Genomic DNA, 20036 nt, shown 5'->3' on the forward strand with positions numbered 1-20036 from the left:
CATGTGATGACCTTGGTTTGATCTAACAGTTTAGCTTACACTGGTAACACATATACATATCAGTCAGTTAAAATATAAATGTCTCAGTTTTGAATGCAGGAGTCTAGTGAGATACTTTTAGAGTATCCCAATAATTTGTCTGCAAATGACAGTATATGTGCTTATAGTTGGATCATGGTGGAGTTTGCTTAAATTTTCCTAGAAGTGAAGAAACATGTGGGTGGAACAGTTAGCACCGTTTGAGCTTCGAACCTCCCGTTTGGAGCATGCCTGATTTTTCCCCTGCAGTTTTAAAGACATACACATCAGGGTGAGTGTAAAGAGGCTATATCGGTGCACCAGATGCAGACTGATCAGGTGTTGTACTTTTATATTATTTTAACCCTTGTGCCACCATTTCATCTGCTGAGTTTCACAAAGGACTGCAGAAGAGATGTGTTTGCTCTATGGATGCTTACTAAAACCCCCCAATTTGATAACCAGGGAGAAAAGTAGCTGAAAAAGGTGGAAAAACAGGTAAAAAAAACATCCTCAATCACCCAGATTTGCGTTGTTAGGATTCAGGTGTGTGTTTGGTGCCTTGGTTGTTTGTTTCTCTGTTTTTGCCTTTTCCCCAATGACAGCAGGGACAGAGATGGGGCAAAAAAGCAGAGAGGGTACCCCTCACTTTCTGAAGTTTTCAAACTTATGGAGAAGGTAGATGGGTGTTCCCCACTGCAGTCTAATTGGCTTCTCTGGTCTCAGCTCTTTATGGACAATTAAATGAAAAATGAAGGTCCTGCATGAGCTTGATTTAAAGATGTATTTTTTTTAATGTGTAGACAAAGCAGATTTTAACTTTGAACCTTATAAGCCTGCATGTTAATAAAAGCTGCTTTAATACAAAAAAGTCAGGACCTAAAGTGAGCTTTAGATGGGTTTAATCCCCTTTACATCTCCATAACTTAAAGAACCTCAGTTAAACCTCATATCTCACATCCACCACATGGAACACTGTTGACTCATGGCCATGTCCTTGTTCAATCTTCATGAGAAATGTCTCTGGACGTATTTTAACAGTCTGGCGTGTTTTGGTCACGATAAGATGACAGGGGTGAGGCTCCGCGCGGTGGTATAGTGGGGAGGAAGGAGGGGGGTGGCAGTAGCCTAACATCCATCGCTTTTCATTGTGTGTTTTATGTAATGGACCCAAGTTACCTCGCGTACTGCAGTTATTTAGTTTTCTGCCTGTTTGTCCGTCATGGGAGAAGAAGGAGGAGAGAGGGGGGGTGGCGGCGAGCGAGGCTGGTCCGTATGGGAACTGGTTCAGATTAAGTTTCTGCGAATCGGTGGAAACCCAACCAGGAAGAGCACGCACACATCTCACAGGCAGCGCCACCGACCGTCCCCTCTCTCTTCTCTCCGCTTCACTCCTCCCCAGCTCTCCCAGTTACGGAGCTCTGCCATCGCACCAGTCCGGCTCCGTCTCTCCTCCCCTCCCCAGCCCTCCCACACCCCCACCCGCTCGCTCTTCCCCGACCATCCGTCCGTTTGTCCGTCCTTCCCCGCAGATTTGTTCGACGGTTCCCGGCTCTGCTGGAGGAAGCGTGGCGGCGAGCCGTAAGTTACCACCTCGATCCTTTTTTTTTTTAAACACACATTTATTTTTTTGGGAGGGGGTGCTATCTGGCTGTGAATGTTTGAAGTTGTGTTCCGACTGCTCAGCCGTCCAGAGAAGGAGCGCAGAACCCTTTTTTTTAATTATTATTATTTTTCGCTTCGTGCACCAGAAGCGACACACGGGGCTGCTGCTACGTGCCATAACCTCACAGCTCTCAGCTAGGACTGGGATCGGGAACAGCCACCGCGTCGCTGATCGGGAATCCGGTCAGAAAATGTGATCAGGAGGGGTGACTGCCCTTTATTTTTGCTTGGTGTGTGTGTGTTTGTGTGTTCTGGTAGCAACCCCCCCCCCCCCCCCCCCCTCCACTCCCCTCCCTTCCTCAACCCGTATTTAGAGCCTGGCTGGCTACTTCAGATGGGCAGCTACGTCAGGCTGTACTGTATCCCATCATACTGTATTCCTCGGCCACTGTATATAAATTTATATATGTACGTATATTAACGCAATTATTACAAATCTATCCAGGCATGCATATCTAGCAATCCGCCCTCGACATCCCTGCCAATGGTGTTAAAGCTCCGGCTGTCTCGGAAGAAAGCCAAAACAGTAACGCAATGTTTCAGATTCTCTCAGGTTTTTATCTCTTCTTGAAACAACAACCTCCCCCCCCCCTCCAAAAAAAACCCAAACAAACAAAAAAACAAAACCCATCATGTCAGCGCCTCGTGTTGAACCTGCCCGTCACCACCGGCCCCGACACGGAAAATGTAAAATAAGAAGCTCTCAGTCTGATCCGAGCGAGCCACCTTACCCAGCTGGTTATTTATTTTTGATGGGTGCTCTGTGGCGTTTTGTGGCTCTGCCTAAAAGTTCAAGGCAAGAGCATTTTTTTTTAAAATAAAAGAGAGAGGTGTAATTACAGGTTTTGATGCAGGCTGATGAGCCCTTTATGAACGTGCCCTGCACAACTGTGGTAACCAAGTGATCTGCAAGGTGTGTCCTATCTGGTGTTGCCTTATTGGGCGGCTGTAATGCAATGTTTCTTTGACCTTTTTTGTGTCCTTGTTTTGACATGAGCTTTGAGTTGCTCAACCAAAACGGTGATTTTTTTCCCCTGAATTTGAAGAGGCGAGAATTTTGAAGTATTTCATTGCAAAGGTGGCAAACAGGGGGACTGTCGGAAATGTTTGGAGTGTGAGTTTTAAGAGGAGTGTAATTTTTTTTTAATTTAATTTATCCAAGAGTTAGTTTCAGGGAAAGAAGGGAAGAAGGAAAGAGTGCTTGAACTTTTTTCCTTTCCAGAGTCCGGTTCTTTCATTTATTCTGCTGCAAAAATATTATTGTGCTAAAGTTAATCACTAACTGGTCTTAAAGGCTTGATTATTTAGCTTTCTTTTTTATTTAGTGCTGTATTTCCTCTGTTATGTTTGTGGTGTGTTTTTTCCAGCAGAAATTTCAGGGCATCCCACAAAGAAGGTTTTGCTACAGCTAAGGGTGGGAAAAAATTCTAGAACTGAAATAAAATGACTTTTTAACAGTTTTAACAATGGGCAGATTTTCAAGTGGCTGGAAATAGATTTGTGTAACACAGCGTGAACTGCCTTTAGTGCAAAAGGGTCAGTCACACTTTTTTTGGGCCAGAAAAAACAAAGATTTTTCAAGATATTGCAGGATAGTTAAATAGATGGTCACTCAAGGTTTCATTAGTTTTTTTGTTTTTGCTTTTGCCAAGGTAATGGATACAATTTCCTCCGCACACACCAATAATAAGCCGAACTGAGCTCAGCTAAATATTAATTTTATGCCTTTGCAAGCTTTTTGGTGTGGACCTCCACAACAGTCCCAGTTTGTCATGTGGCCCCTTGGGGAAAATAAATTGCCCACCCCTGTCTCAGGCCCTTAGGGATAAAAAAGTGATGCTTTGGCTAGCTTTCATAGCGCATGACAGTTATTCTCAAGTGTACACTTGAAGGGCACACTTCAGAGGCTTTTAGCATTGCCACTAACACATAAAATGCCATGTAATCCAACTATAAATATTATTCATTTATTTACACGTATAGCTAATTTGGATTTTCTATTTTAAACGCTGTAATTACTCCCAGCGCTGCTGAATTCCTGTCTGAGTTGCTTGGCAACATCAAGCCACACAGGCTGGGGTTTGTAAGGCTGGACTAGTTGTTATAATCCTGACAAGTTTAAAGATTTTCATGAAGAGATTTTCTTAGATTGCTGTCAGTCTGTAGAACAGAACAGCGAGGCTTTCTGCTGTCCCTTTTACACTTATACAGACTGCCCCCCCCCCCCCCCCCCCCCCCCCTCACAGAAGAGATGTCTCTCTCTTCTTCTCTCACTTCCTCACTTTTACACTCTCAACTTTGGTTGTAGTTCCTCTGCCTGTGGTCTTCTCTCTCTCTTTTTTTTTTTACCCCTCCACAGCTCAGACCCTTAGACTCGAGCTACCGGCCTCACAGCCGTAATTATTATTTAAGTCATTATTAAGGCATTTGACTTGTCAAATAATATACACAGAGAAAAGAAGGTGTTTAGTTAAACTGGTTGCTAAAAGTTAATGTTCCCAGCCAATCAGACTCCTCAGAAATCTGCTCAACATGCTCATGAATACTTTATAGCAAACTGTGAAGCAGCAATAATCCAACATATAAATATCCTATAATAGTTATTTATTAATGATCTTATACTGTTATTGCTCTTGAAACATTTATTAACTGTTTATGCCCAGCTGTATGTATCACAGGAGCTTATACTAACAGACACTTGTATCTGTTTACAATTGCATCATAGTGTTTTAGTAGTATTTAACTATTTAGTCATTAATAGTTTATGTTTACATTGAGGGTAAAGAATGGTGTTACTCCCACAGATGAGCTCCTTTTTTCAGGTCTTTTATCACACTGAGATCCACTTTGATTTTAACCTTGAGTCAGGTTGGTGTGATCTTGTGGCGAGTTATCAGATTTCACGTCGTATTCTGAAAGCTGCTCTCAGCTTTTCACCTGTGATTGGGTTTGTGTTAGGATTAACAAAGTCATACAGCGAGGCAGTTGCACTGCTTCACATTTGTGCACCAGGAAATTGAGAAGTGAACTTTAATGCTCAGCGTTAACACGCTTTGCTGTTTGTCGTTTAGCCTTTTGTCTGCTTTGTGTTTATTAATAACGGTTGGCGTTGGAGGCCAACGCATATCTCACACTTATTGACTCGATATCAGTTGTGTAGCCTGATGCTGTTTAATCTTCATTACAAAAAAGCCATCTGGTTTGCTCTTTTACACACAGAGTCACAAGAGTCCTGAGAAATCATGCATGTCTCATTATTAAAAGAAAAAAAAAAATATCCTGGTGTGTTCTCTGTATAATTGCTGAGAGGATCTTATGATCTGTTTCTAACCAATTAGAGATGGAGTGCCGGGTCATTGATCTCCCAGCAGATGTGAAATTACTTCCTGCGGATCACCGGACCTAACTGTGTTTAAAGAAACAAATTGCCGTTCTGCCAGAAGGCTGCTGCACAAGATAATATGAAGCAGGTTATTCCTTGCAGCGTTTCCACACCTACAACTCTCAGCAGTGACCCCACATCCGATGGAAAAATTGCAGAATCAGGATAAATGCTTTGCTTTTAATCTGGACTCGGACAGATCATTCATTCTAACAGGTTTAGTGACACTTAACTATTTTTTTTTAATCTTGAAAGCAAATCAAATATGAAGCAATAGCACCACCAAATTTTAGATTTGAAGTTTGTCTTTCAGGTATTGAATTTCTGGTTCAGCCAGCAAGGTAACACCATTAAACCGATTACATCTTGTCTGATAAGCTCAGCCTGAGGTAAAGCAACCTTTGGCACAGCAAAGACTGGGAAGACACACAAACACAAGCCATATCTGAGCTTATCGCGCCCATGGTTTTTAACTTTTATCAAGACATAAAAGCTCTTTGTGAGGAGTGTAACATGGAAATGTTTTAAACTCCTCTAATGTCACGTTAATCACTGAGTCAGAAAGTTGTCTTCAGTTTTCATTACCCCTAGAGCTAAAATCGGATTTGATACTGCCAGGATCTCTTGCACACTGGAGCGTTGGACCGCCTTGAGGCTGCGCAAGCCCAGTCAGATTGTGGCCGACAAAATCCAACATGTTAGAAGAATCTTGTCGGGTTTCTACTGTTAGCGAGTCATCTATTGGGATAGAAGTCTCTGGCCTCGAATGTTTTCGCACCGCAGAGAAATCTGCATCAACCATCAGGCCTCTCCCTGCCTCGCGCAGGCACACTCATCTGAACAGATGCCCCGGCCTGTTTGGCTCCATGTAGAATAAACTGGGGAAAACATTAAAAAGCTTAACTCTGATAATACCGCGGGTAACCAATAGAATCATTCTGATCTAAAGCTCATTTGGGGAAATGTTTAAACTTTAAAGCCAGTATCCTTGCACCTTTTAAAGCGAGGAGAATGGAGAGACGAGCAGCAGCTGTAAATATGCGTATCAATCGTCATTAAGGAGGATTTCATTATCCGATTATAACTAATTATGGAAAATATGGTGTAGGACAAGAAGCTCCTGTGGGTCGGGAAAAAGAAAACCTTTATTTGATTAACAAAAAAGAACGCCCAATGATGGAAAACTTCTAATTGTGTCTTGCTGCGGCGAGGTTTCTTTTCCTCGCGGTGCAGAATGTGTCTGCAGGGTTATTAAATGGAGATATTGGTCTTTAAAAGTTTAACCCGGCTCATTAGGTGGTACACGATCGTGCATCTTTACCTTTTCCCCGAACACTAAAAAGGAAATGTAATGATCTCTGTACGGGCATTATTTTAAAACGCAAACATATACAGTGTGTGAGTCACTCTCTGCTTGTTTGTGTTGCAGTTTTACACTGAGCGCGGGGAGCGTTTTGCGCGAACACTTTCTTGCTGATGCTAATTAGGTTTAATTGTTAAATGATTTCACGGTGGGCTTTGGGAATCATCACATATTGTGTTGTATTGCAGATGGAAAGATTCTCTTTCTTTACATAACACGGGCGCTTAGAAAAGTAATGGGAAGCCGGAAACCATCCAATTTAAAACGACTAAAAGTGTCACATTTAAATGGGCTTCAGTTTATTTGCCTTATTTTTCTCTCACTTGCACTTATGTGGTCAAAGATTTTTTTTTTGACATTTTCCTGCCAGACTAAACACTGCAGACTAAACAATTGGCCCTTAACAAGCTGCTGCTTGCCTGCTGTGTGTACATGTGGTGATAAGGCAATGAGCACAGTGAATGAATGGCACAGTGCATCAGTTTCTCCAGTGCGACACAAACCTGTCATAATGAGAAGATCCCAGGCACACGCACCAAAGCTGCAGCTCGCCATATGATCTGATTACAAAACTGTTCAGCTGAATCTATTCATCATTAAGTTTCTTTATGTATTGAATCAGATGTTGGATTTAAATCTTAAGCTGAGGGCTTATGCAAGATAGTCGGTATCTTTGTTTTGTGTGTGGCTTGTTGACTTCTGCTGGGTTTTTTGGTTCTTTTTTTTATATATCCTTTCTAGCTTTGTCTCGTCTTAAGTTTTGACTGTTGAAAACATTTGAAGTAATCTTTGGTCTCAGTGTCATCCCTACTACACAGCATAACACTGCCTGGTCTGACCACGCAATGTGGCAGAACTCAAGGGCTGAAATAGATCTCTATGGATCCAGTTAAAGTTTTTTTGGAAAATGATTTGAATTACTGTTGACAGGGAAGTCCTTTTTATATTGTGAGCTACCTCCCAATATCCACCATGCCACTAGTAACCTATATATTGTTGGGCAAAGATAGCGTTACGGTAGCACTCGCCCTTTTGTATGGATTTTTTTGCCAAAATGGAAAAGCCTAACTGGGAACTACAAGGTAAAGGTTCATGTAAAGTACTGTGGAAAAGTCTTGGGCTGCCCTTAAAGGAGAGCCAGACTTCCTTGTCATTTTTTAAACCTGGCCTTTAGCAAGTTTTTCTTTGGACATTGACTGTTTCACCACTCATTTTCAGTCAGTCCTGACCATTTTCAGAGAAAGTTTTGTTAGCCTCTTAACACTGACCTATGAATCATTCAAGCTTAAAAAAGACACCCTAACCCGTGTTGTGTCTACACATAACAACTTGGCAAAGAACCAATTTTAAATTGTATTTTTAGGCACTTTGTTACTAGCCGCCTATTGCAGAAATGCATAATTTGTTCCCAGTAGCTGAAGTGCCAAAGATAACACAGTTTGACAGGCATAAAATTGTATTTTCAAATCAACAAGGTGATTCCCAAAGAGCTATTGGCTAAAAAGTGCAGTGTGTTTGAGGAAACTGGACAAGTGGTGGGCAAAATAAAAAGTGGCAAATGTGTCTACAGTAGATGGAGGTCGTGCCCTTAAGAAACAGGAAAGAAAGACCTGACACAGGACCTGAGAGGTGCTTCAGTGGCCCTTCAGTTTATCCCATCTACTGTTCACTGAAGCCTCATCAGAATGATGTCAGTGCAAGGGTGGCTGTCAAGAAGCTGTTCTTAAAGGAGGGAAACAGAGAGAAGACTAAAGTTCTTGTGTCATGTTATCCAAGTGGTAACAGGTCTTACAGAGTGAGGAATCCAAATGTAAAATTTTTGGCCCAAATCAATATGTACAGAGGAGTTCAGGGAGAGAGGCACAGCAGTGAGTTAACTAAAACCAGATGTGAAAAACATTTGCTAACTAAAATAAAAATAAAAGCTAGACCTTTGAAAATAATTAAAACGAACTGAATTTATTTAGTGAAAAGTAACTAAAAAAAAAAAGGAAAATAAAAAGGAAATAGTTTTGGTATTTGTTAGGTTGGTAAAGCTTTAATCAAAACTTGCCTTATGAGGCTTTGATGGATGTATTTATTGCAACTTTGGATTTCTGCGAAGATTGTGAGGCTTGTTTTTATTCAGTGTTTTTAATATAATACTGTTTCTGAGTTTCCTAAATCTTGCCTTTACCATATACCCTCAATACAATAATAATAACACTAAAATTGACACTGAAACTAATAGAAACTAAGCTAAAATGAAACATTGTAACACAACGAAAATTAAACTCAAATGAGGAAACTCACTCTGGGAACTAGCTGAAACTAAACCGAATTAAAAGCAAAAATCAAAACTCAATAAAAATCAAACCTAATTAGAAAATACAAACTATAATAACTCTGGTGTCTACAGCCATCAGTACACAGTGGAGTCTCTGTCATGGTTTGGGGCTGAATTTCAGCCAGTGGTTTGGGGAATTTTGTCAAAATTTTCAAAAGGAATTATGAATGTAGAAGAAGTATCATCAGATTTTAATCCACCATGCAATACCATCTGGAAAGCATCTGATTGGAAATGGCTTTTTTCAGCATGACAATGATCCCAAACACACTGCCAATGAAGTTAAAGCATACCTGGATTGAAAAGCACATGGAACACAGCCAAACAAGAGTTTTGAACGTCCTTCAAGAAGTCTGAAGAAATCATAAGAAAGCTTGCCTAAGAGAGTTTAGGTTTATGTTGAAGAATAAAGGTGTTTGTACCAGATTTGTTCATGTTCGTATAAATTGTTTTACCTATTTCCAAATCTCCTGCATAATATAACAGAGGAAGGCTTAAGACTTGCACAATACTTTATAAGACTTTGTTTAAAATATATTCTTGTTTAGAAAGTGGTTAAAATACTATGACACCCTACGACTAACCCTTACTGAGTTAAGGCCAGGGATTGGTTGAGATCTGTTGTGTAAGAGTAGAAAATCAGCACAAAAGTGGAGTTTTGACCACTTGTTCATCTCTTCTCTCTAGGCCACATAGACAAGCATGTGATGACTCACGCAAGGCAGAAGGGTTCCCTTGGGCACAGCCAAAGTAGTCCAGAGTGGTGGGACAACAGCTGTCTTTGGCCACATGGTGGTGCCATGGGCGGCGCCTGGCCTGAGCGCACACTGCGATTTGGCAGGACAAAGAAGATAAGCGAGGTCACCAAAAAAGACAGAAACATGGCCAAGAGGATGAATGACAAGAGGGAAAAGAACAGAAAGACCAGAGCAGAAAAGAAAGGTGGACCGGAGGCACGTCAAGAAACGGACAGGAAAATGTACCCTTTGCGAGGAGGGCTGGGAATTCAGAAAGTGAAGGACTCAGCTGCCATGTCCTCCTGACCCGACTGGAGGAAAACATTCGTGAAAAGCAGAGGTCTAAGGAAAGGAAAGGAAAGGATGGCCGCGGACAATTATCTCACAAGTCCAAGTCCAAAAAAAGGAAAAGCAGTGACGGAAAAGAGAAGTCGTCACCAAAAAACAAATTAAAATCATGCAGTGGAAGTTATAGCAAGAGTATTGGGTTGGGAGTCTTTCAGCCACGCAAGCGGAGACTGGCTTCTCTCAATGGCTGAGGCGGTAAACAGCCTGCTACTAGAAAGAGCCACTGATCCCCAACCAGCAGCCAAACAGGCCAAGAGACAGGAGGAGCCCATAAATGCAGGGGCTTTCCTGGATGCAGATCCAGCGAGAGGTGGTGTCTGCGGAGGTCTTAAGGCTTTGCGAGGGACCAACACTAAAGGCTCCACATCTCACGAACTTGAAGCGTACCAAAGCTCTAAGCCTGCCAAGAGGGCCAAAGTTAGCCGAGGGGATGAAAGTTTGGGGATGAGTCAGGAGTGCCTTGACGCTCCTGCACCCAGACGGTTGGCTGGACTTAATGCCGCAGCCCTGCTGAAGTTAACCAGTTCCTCTGCTACCAGTAAACAAAGAGCAAAGGCTGCACCCACTGCTACTGTTACTTCAGACTGCAAGGCTCCCGTCGTGGGCCCGACCCTAAAGTCGCACTCGAGGGCCAAACTTCAGCACAAGGGACGCACACAAAAGCAGAAGGGGAAAAAGATCCCTCCCCTGCACAGTGGCTGCACAGCTTGCAAGAAGGCAGGCTTTGAGCCAAAGGTGGAGTGGGAAACGGGTGGCTGCACCCATCGACTGACAAAACCGGGCTACCAGTCACGCAGTATGCTAGCATACCCACTGAAGAAAGTGAAAGAGGAACAGCTGGAGACTGAGCTGAGCCCGTACTACTGCTTTCCTTCAGAGCGCTCAATGGACTACTGTCACGGCTTGGCCTTCTTTCTAGGCCAGCAACCCTATGGAGAATCAGACGATCAGCCACTTAACTCAGCCATGACCCCTGTGAAGCGCGAGTGCCTAGTAACCTCACCATCGCTGACACATTCCCTACCACACACAGCGCTCACCCTGAGCCCTCACCCCTGCCTCTGCACCGCCGACCATTGCTTCTCCAGCTATTACGTCCACATCGCCCACCCGACACACACTGGAACAACTTCAGCCACCATGGCCCCGCGACCTCTGAACTTGCCCCCATCTAGTTTGTGCCCTAGCCGAATGAGCGGCTCCAAGCTGCTGGGGCAGCAGGTGTCACATCCGTCGGGACTAGCCCACCCCGCCTACTGCAATTCTGTGGCTTCACCCTGTTACGGTGACGCCTGCGGGATTAGTGGGTATACCTACAGAGCAATGGCTCCTGTCACCAGCAGGGGTTGCTCTTTTAGCACAGGATGCACTGGATGCACGCACAATATCAAAACAGGTGAGTTGCTTGACCCCCATGCCCCAAGATTTGGTCTTGTTTCATAAATGTTCAGTATTAATTGCTGATTATTAATTATCACAGTCTTAAGTGGTTTTCTGAGGCCACTTGAGGATTTGCTCACAATGATGGCAAGTTCTTTTGTGATAACACTTCTTTGATTTAGCTGTTTTCTAGCCTTCTTTGCCAGTATTATAAAAGAAACCTTTATTCCAGTAGTTAGACATAAAGCTATTACTTAAAGACTCTGAAGAGTCCTTTGTTGATAAATGATATGCCTCAAGCCAATTGTGAAGTCAAGCAAGTGGAGCCTTTCTGTTTTATGTAGTCCTTTTTTTGTCTTTTGCCATGAGCTTTTAAATTGCCTGCAGAATGAGGTAACTGCTTTAGATGTGTGTGGCTAAGGAGCTTTAGGCTTATTGTAAAGTTTTCGGTTACAATGTGTCATGTACGTAGCTAGACTGATAGAAGAAGCAGGTTACTTTTAAGCAGAAAAATAAATAAATAAATAATGTATAGCATGAGCCGCATGAGCCACATGAACCTTAAATTATGTGTGTGTATATATAATTTAAGGTTCATGTGGCTTATTCTAAAGATAAGTAGCCAGCTGTGTCATCTACCATTTGATGGTGTTCAGAAGTTCCTTTGCTTATTGTTACTGTCACCTTTTTGTTTCAGAGGGTTACCCCTCCCCTCAGGGTGATCACAACCCTTCCCTTCTGGTTCCCCCACCATGCCAATGTCCAGCTGCCCTCTGTCCAGCGTGCCCACTTCCACGCAGACTAAACCCCACCTACTGAACCACCTGTCTGGACGAGACCAGCCCCAGGCTAGGCTAAAGCTAGCCAAGGAGTGCCCAAAGAGCACCAAGCCCTCCGGTGACTCTCTGTCCATGGGCCGCGCACAGCTATCGACAAAGGAGTCGCCACCCGTGCCAAGCCTCAGCAGCACCAAACAAAAGAGGGTCAGCCGCAGACGGGCCACTAATGGCTGGCTGCCTGTTGGAATGCCCACAGAGAGGGAGGTCTTCATTGCGGTAGGTTTTTTGAGAGTCCATCTCTGTACGATGAAGATGATCAGCATATTAGAGAGCTTTTTGACCGAAGGAAAACCTTCTCTATTCCAAATACCTGACCAGTAGAAACCTTAGCATCAACACAGCTGCCTTCCACAAGGACAAAGAAATTGTCTCTTGAGGGAAAAGATAATTGTGTTTTGACGATACAGCTTTGTGTGACAGATTCCTTTTTGTCTTTATAATGAGAATTATGTCTTTTCTTATTGTGTTTGCGTGCTCGTGTGTTTGTGTGTGTCTCAGGGAGAGGATGAGACGGCCCTGCGGCAATGTTACGAAGGAGTCGAGAGGGACGGTGAAGTGATACATGTGAGAGACACTGTGCTGCTACGATCAGGCCCCAGGAAGAAATCCCTCCCATATGTTGCCAAGATATCAGCGCTGTGGGAGGACCCCAAAACAGGTAAAAAAAGATCAGGAGAAGGGGGGAGATTATGATGCGATACAGTGGTGCATGTGTATTGATGGATGACCGGAGGAGCATATGGCCAAGATTGTTTACCTCTGTGTGTGTGTGTGTGTGTCTTAATGTGATCCCTCAGGAGAGCTGATGATGAGTCTTTTCTGGTACTACCGACCTGAGCACACACAGGGAGGCAGAGATCCCAGCACACACTGTGAGGTGAGGCAGAGATTTGGAGCCAAGATGTTTTTCCTGTAACAGATCTGTGCTGTTACTGTTTGTCTGCACAAACAGTAACAGCACAGATCTGTGTGTATGTGAGACAAGAGAAGGTACAATCAACATTCATCAAATAAAAACACTTTATTTGATTTATTCCATTAGCGAAGGATTACGTAATCAGTATCTTCTAAGGAAAAAAATGACATCATGAAGTGTGTGTGTGTGCGCTTATGTGTTGTGTGTAAGAATAGATGAAGTCAAAATATATAAAGTATAGCACTGTGCAAAAGTCTTGAGCCACAATTTGTTTCTATATATTAAGCTAAGAAATTGGTGCAGCAGTTTATTGAAATATTTGCAAGGATAATAGTTCAGGTTTCTTGAAGGACATTCAAAGCTCTTCTTTGGATGTTGGCTGATTTTATTTTCTGTACTCTGTCACATTGATCCCACACTGCTTCAGTAATGTTTAGCTCTGGGCTCTGGGGAGGCCAATCCATGACTGACAGTGTTCCACTGTGTATGATTTTAATGCATTAGCAGTGTGTTTGGGATCATTGTCATGGAAAAAAGAAACAGTTACCAATCCAGATAGTATTGTATCGTAGATTTCTGTTCATAATTCCATCATTTATGACAAGATCCCCAAAACTGAAGGGCCAGATGTATCTCTCGGGTCCTGAGTCTGGTCTTTTTCCAGTTTTTAAGGACATGGCTTTCAGATACTGTTCATCTGCTCTAGATAGTTTTAGGTCTGCCACTTTTGTCCTCCACATATCCAGTTTCCTCAAATCTTTTAAAGGCATGCTACACACCATACTGACATGTGTCACATGTTCAGCTAACAGCTCTTTGGGAATAATCTTGTTGGTGCAAAAATACAGTTTTACAGCTGTCTTATCTTTGGCATCTTTTGATTCGGCTAAAGAAATTGAAACAAATGATGTGTTTTTGCAGCAGGCTGTTAGTAAAAGAGTGCCTAAAGTTAAAATTGGTTCTCCTCTAAGTTGTCTTCTATGTGCAGACTCGAGACAGGCTCATTCCTTGAGTTAGGTGTCTTTTTTATTCTTGAATCATTCACAGGTCAGTGTGAACAAACAAAAAAACCTTAATCATTTACTGAAAATGGTCAGGTACAAGGACTGGACTGAAAGTGAGTGAAAAAGCAAAGAAAAACTTTGAAAGATCCTTAGAAAGCCTCGAGAACTGTTGCTCAAGACCACTTTAAAAAAAATGATAAGAAAGTCTGTCTCTTCTTGAAGGGTGATCCAAGACTTTTACACAGCACTGCAGCCATGAAATTTATTCTTTATTTAATTTTTATCACTTTGTTTAAAGATAATGCAGTTTTTATTGATGGAACAGTTTGTGCTACATCAGAAATATTATGAGGTATCCTCATGTGTACAACATGTGTAAGAAGATTATGTGCAATGAGGAGGCGAACAAAACGGCCTGTTGCTGCTCTGCCCTGAAACTGTGGATAGTTGGTTTGCTCTTCAGTCTGACCACAAAGCTAAAAAATGATATCTCTCTGACCTCAGACTTGCACAAGCCAAGAACAGGAAAGATAAACGATTTTACTTCTAGAAATGTTCTTTTTACAATGGCACGTGTCGAATAGAGCAGGATGTTGTGTGTGTGTCTTTGGCAGTACATAAGGTAGAAACAAAAAGGCAAAATCCTGTTGCTCATGAACAATTATAGTTCCCACTGTGCTCTTAGTACAAAAGTGTCATTTCTTCATTATTCGCCGAGCACAATAGGAAACGCTTAACAGAGATGTGATTCTTCACACCCACTGTTGATTTCAGAATGAGATTTTCGCCTCTCGGCATCAGGATGAAAATAGCGTGGCCTGCATAGAAGACAGATGCTATGTTCTCCCACTAGCCCAGTACTGTAGGTAAGTAACGAACACGGTAATTGTTGCTAGCAGAAAAAGTCTTTTCACAAGGTTTGAAGTTTGAAATGAACACCTCAGCTTTGACGACACGTGGAAGCTTCTTCTTTTTTTTTTTAATCACACACTGGTGACACTACAACTGTTAATGAATTTGCAGGAACATAAGACAATGAACACTTACCGTGATAACCTTTGTGAAAATCCTGTTTCAAGTTGGAGTGTTTAAATGAAGGCGGAGAAGCAGGAAAGTTGCCTTTTAATGGATTTTCTTCTCCCTTCCTAGATTTTGTGCCTTGGTGAAGCGGCGTGCTGAAGGTGCCCCGCCTGGCAGTGCCAGCATGGTGCCCTGCCGCCCCGACTTTGCCCCTCCTTCCCACCGCTGTGTGCCCACAGACGTCGACCCCGAGTTGGTGTATCTCTGCCGGCACGTCTACGATTTTCGTTACGGTCGCATCTTGAAGAATCTGCAGTAGAGGGTGGAGGGCTGTTGCACCTTTTGAATTAATCGTCAATGAAGCACCGCCCCATGCCACACAAAGAAGAGGGAGTGAAGGGGGCTGAGGGACTTTTTTTGTTTTGTTTTGTTTTTATCCAGTGAGCACCTCACAGTCAGAGGGAAGGGGGTGGTGATGGGGTGAGGTCGTCTATTGGGCCAATAAGAAGCACAGATCCCTTTAGCTGGAATGTGGTAGACAGAGCACCAATGTTTTCTGGTTTTGGTTTTGGAAGAGAAAGGAGTGATAATTCATTCTTCAGATCAGATTTTTTTTATTTTTTATTTTTAAAAGCTTCCACCACACTCTGAGGTTTCAGCCTCCAATCGCTTCCCTGCCAGAATTGCTGAACGCCAGGCCGAGCTGGGCTGCTGTCAGGACTGTGTTTCCCCTCAAGCATCTTAGCACAACAATCATGTTTGTTCCATTTGTAAGCCAGTGGCTCAGGGATGGTCCGGCACAGAGGCGCTGCCGGGGAACACAGGCCTGCGCTGTCCGCTCGGCGTTAACGGTGCTCAAGCAGCGAGAGTGAAGGAGCAGCTAATGGAGAGTGTCGTCTCATTTCTCCCGATTTCGAACCCGCGTGAGTCTGCGCGTGCATGTCAGAGAGAATGGAGAGCAAGTGTGACTCCAGGGTGAATGGATAACTGTCGGCATGTGTGATGTTCTTTTGTTGTTGTTTTTTTAAGGAAGCTTTCAGGCAATCAAAACCAAAACAAGCAGCTTTAGAGAAAGCGGAGCTTCCTTCTCTTCTCCTGACACTGACCGAAACCTTTTCATCTCAAGTGATGAGCTGCGCAAAACTAAAATGATTGCACCTGAACGGGGTTCGTGAGACAGTCCTTTCCCTACTAGACTCGAGCAAACTAGAGCAGGGCTCTTTTAACTTTGTTTAGTACGGACCAGTGACACTAAAATTTCTCGCGATAGATTCGAACCAGTAAAAAAATAAACACACGTGGTGAAAGATGTCGAAGCAAACTGTAATCTCAGCTACTTGAAGAAGAGTCTCCCTTATGGGTTTTTTGTGGTGTCGTGTATACTTTTTCACATTTACTCGTTCTTGTGACTTGCCTTATGACTTGCAGGGAGAGCTTCAGGCAGCTACGTCTCGCCACATCAAACACTGAAGCGGTAGAACAGGGTGCACCTGCAGTCCTTGAAAGTAGGGTTTGGTTCAGTCTACGTGGCTCTCTTACAAACAGTAAAAGGTCTGAAAATAGTGGAGAACATCTTTTGTACATTTTTACAGCAAAAGGTTACGTTGGCTGTTCGCTCGGCAAAGAGAAAAGCATGAACTTGTCAGCTTAGATGTGATGTGCTTGGCATTTGTGCACCCTCTCTCCAAAAGAAAAGCGGATGACATTAGCTCCCGATTGTTTTTCTGATCGCCGATACAGCTCGATACGACCCCCCCCCCCTAAAAAAATATCCCCTCTCTGCCAAGATAAACCAAAGGATGTCTCACACAAGCCAGAATTCCCGTCTCCACCCTCACTCCTTCTCTCCGTCAGCGCTTCTACTCCTCACTCCCTTGTTCTATTGCACTAATCCATTCCTTAATTACTACACATGCGTTCAACTTCCAGCTACTTAATATTGACGCCGGGTGGGGTGGGGCTCACTGTATATCATTTCTTTGTGTGTGTGTGTGTGTGTGTGTGTGTGTGTGTGTCTTTTTTGTACCTTTGTAGAAGGAAACCGTGAGGATGTCATGGCTGCTTTTGTCAGTGCAAACTGTGTATTTCTATTACTTAACCAGTAGAGGAGTGAAGTCAGCCAGCCAGCGTGTTTGTCATATAACCCGATGCTCGACATGTTGAATCATGGGATATCGCTTGAGTCATTCCATCTGATTTGTCAGTCAGCTCTAACGTACCTATATAATTATACAGTATATATATATACATGTATGTATCCACACTGTCAATGTGATTAGAGTTCAAAGAGGCATCTGGATGGAGGCTTGACCCACTGTGCAGGCAGACGTAGCACCAAGCTGGAGGGCGTTTGGTGGAGGTTTGGAGGGGCAGGTGGGCTATTTTGATACTTGTAAGTTGTGGTGGGTTTCTGACCACACTCTTCTATTGCCTTAACCTCGCAAGCAAGTGTTTTTTTTGACTTGTGAGTGGTGTCAGAGTGCGTGATCGTGTACCTTTAACGGCATAAAGAGTAACCAGCTGCTTTCCCACGCAGCAAACGCCCTGTCCTTCAACGTTGGGTAAAGCCCGCAAAAGTTTTGACACACTAAAGCCATCCTGAACTTTTTTTCTCTATTTGAGCCACACGAATCGTGACACAAAAATCAAATCCTGATCATTGGGAGGTTTTTGCTTTTAAGTTGTTATTATTTCTATTAATCCCCAGATTCTTCAAAGAGGTAATATAAATAGATATATTCTCCTACTTTACGATTTCTCCTTATTAGGGATATTTTATTATGTCAGTTTCCTAAGATGGTGTATGCAGTATATTTTTAGACTTGCTATTTTTGGAAAATGAACATAACTAATCAAGAGGATATGCATTATTTTTCTGTTTATTTCAGGTGAGTTTCAAAAACAATGAAATGTTAATTGAAATTTGACCAAATGGGGAAAAAAATAAAAATTAATGGGGACTGATGTATGACCTGAGGTTGGAGATAATAGGCCAATGGAAATCTCCCATCCAGCCAACTTCTAATGAAGTGTAGATATTTGAATCCAGGAAGCACCGGGCACTCTTTAAACAGACAGCCAATGCACAGTGTAGTATTTTTGCAAGATCTGTAATAATTATATTTAAAGTAAGAAAAAATATTTAAATCTAGTAAAACATATTAAGATTTAATTTTAACTTATTTGGAAATACTGTGTCTAATTGATTAACTATATCCTGTTTTCTTTGTGCTCCAGGATAGAAAAGATTTCTGTTCATTTGTAACAATATAAATATTATTTAGATTTTTTTTTTCTTTAAATTATATCATTTTTAATTGGGTGGAGACCACAGTGAAGCTCACGCCAGCAGACAGGAGAGAAAGCGCTCACACGAAAACACGGGCTCGTGTTTTATCAGAATTCCCGTCTTTACATGCTGGAAAGAAAAAAGTCCAACCTGGCCTCAAGAACTGGGGGGGGGGCACTCTTCCAGGTCACATGCTGTGTGGGAGAATGTGGCAACGTGGTCACCTGAGCTTTTATTGATTGGTCCTATTAGGGGAGAAACTTATGGGACACACGAGACAGGACAGAATGCCCCCTGGGTTTCAAGGAGAAGATCCCCCTCGGATGCTGAAGTGGGACCAGTTTTCATCCTCTGAAACAAAAGTCACTGAGGGTCAGGAATTAGGCACTGTGTGAAAATTATTAGGTAGAGGAAGCATTAGCATTAGTATTCATGTATTTGGCAGGACAGATGGGTTTATTTTATTATATTTTTTTGTTTACAATCATGATCAAACCCACAAACTGTACACTTTACTTAAAAAAGTGTTTGTGTTCTCTCAGTTTTGTTTGCTATAGAAGTACTGTTTAGATGTAGTGAGGGGATCCTATTGCCATTGCCTTTAGAGGATATTATTTAAAAAAAAATGTTAAAAGTGAGTCTTAGCATCTGCTAACACTAATCATTTTCACACAGTTCCTTACTAAGTAAGCTATCAGGGTTTCTGATGGGCACAGATGGCAGCCAGGGGTTTATTATAATCAATGAGTAGATTAAATGAAGTTTCTCCCTCCTGCATCAGATGACCACTCTTGCCCTTCTCCCAGATGTGCTGTTACATATTTGGCCCCTAGAGGGCATGAATCAGATGTTGGAGAAGCATGTAGAGGAGTCACAAGGCCACATCCTAAACCCTTTCAGCAGCTTTTCCTTCTTTTCCTGCCCCCATTTTTTTGAGTACTAGGAGAGATGTAGAGACTTCCTGGAAAATTAGATCAAGAAAGCTCAGCAAGGAGGCTGCCCCATGTTTTCCAGCCAGATTGTGTGTAGCTATCTACTCAAGTGAATTTCCTCCAAGCACCACACAGGCACAGTCGCATCCTTCTTTACCATGGCAACAAGGCAGGGCAGGAAGTTTGTACGTGGCGTCCACAGTGGCGGGGTCACACACTGAGTAACCTGTGCTGATGCCTCACAGGAAGCGTGTCCACAGAAAGAAAAGTACCCAGAGCAACCCCTGAGATTCTGCTTTCTGTGTGGTCTGTATTGATGCTTATTGTTGGCGTATATTTTGATATATTTTGGGTGGGGGGGTTACAAATTATAGTGAAAGGTCTAGATATTTTTGGAGTAGAGAAGCAATGTGTGTATCAGATTATTGTCACTTTGTCTTGCTCTCTGAAAAATCTCTTGGAATTTTTTTTGTTTGTTTGTTTTTCTGAAGAATTCTATAACATCCCGACTGATTTAATGTTCGATTCAGAGAATATTTATAAATTTTAAGTCCTTTGTGAAAATTCCGTGTTTGTGTTTTTATTTCAGAGCTTTTAATTTGTAAACTAATTGCAGGTTAATTGCGGTCACCTGACAGGTGTAGAGGTCATCTTGAAAGTTTATTTGGGTTAGATGCCTACCATTACAGGATTATGTGTTTCTCTTCAAGGTTATCTAATTTTGCCTGTGTGCAAACCTTAGAGGACGTTAGAGATTAGTTCACTGTATGCGATCAATACCGAGTTGATCAAAATTCCTCCACCAATGAGCCGTAGT

At 42.5% G+C, this 20036-nt stretch overlaps 1 pseudogene; it reads left to right on the top strand.

Annotated features, from left to right (window-relative positions):
- Window positions 1–1382: 1382 nt before the first annotated feature.
- LOC134622582 (bromo adjacent homology domain-containing 1 protein-like) lies at window positions 1383–19745 on the top strand (annotated as a pseudogene).
- The last annotated feature ends 291 nt before the right edge of the window (window positions 19746–20036 follow it).

The sequence above is a fragment of the Pelmatolapia mariae genome, unplaced genomic scaffold (assembly GCF_036321145.2).
Source record: "Pelmatolapia mariae isolate MD_Pm_ZW unplaced genomic scaffold, Pm_UMD_F_2 NODE_ptg000053l+_length_149371_cov_1, whole genome shotgun sequence".
NCBI lineage: Eukaryota > Metazoa > Chordata > Actinopteri > Cichliformes > Cichlidae > Pelmatolapia > Pelmatolapia mariae.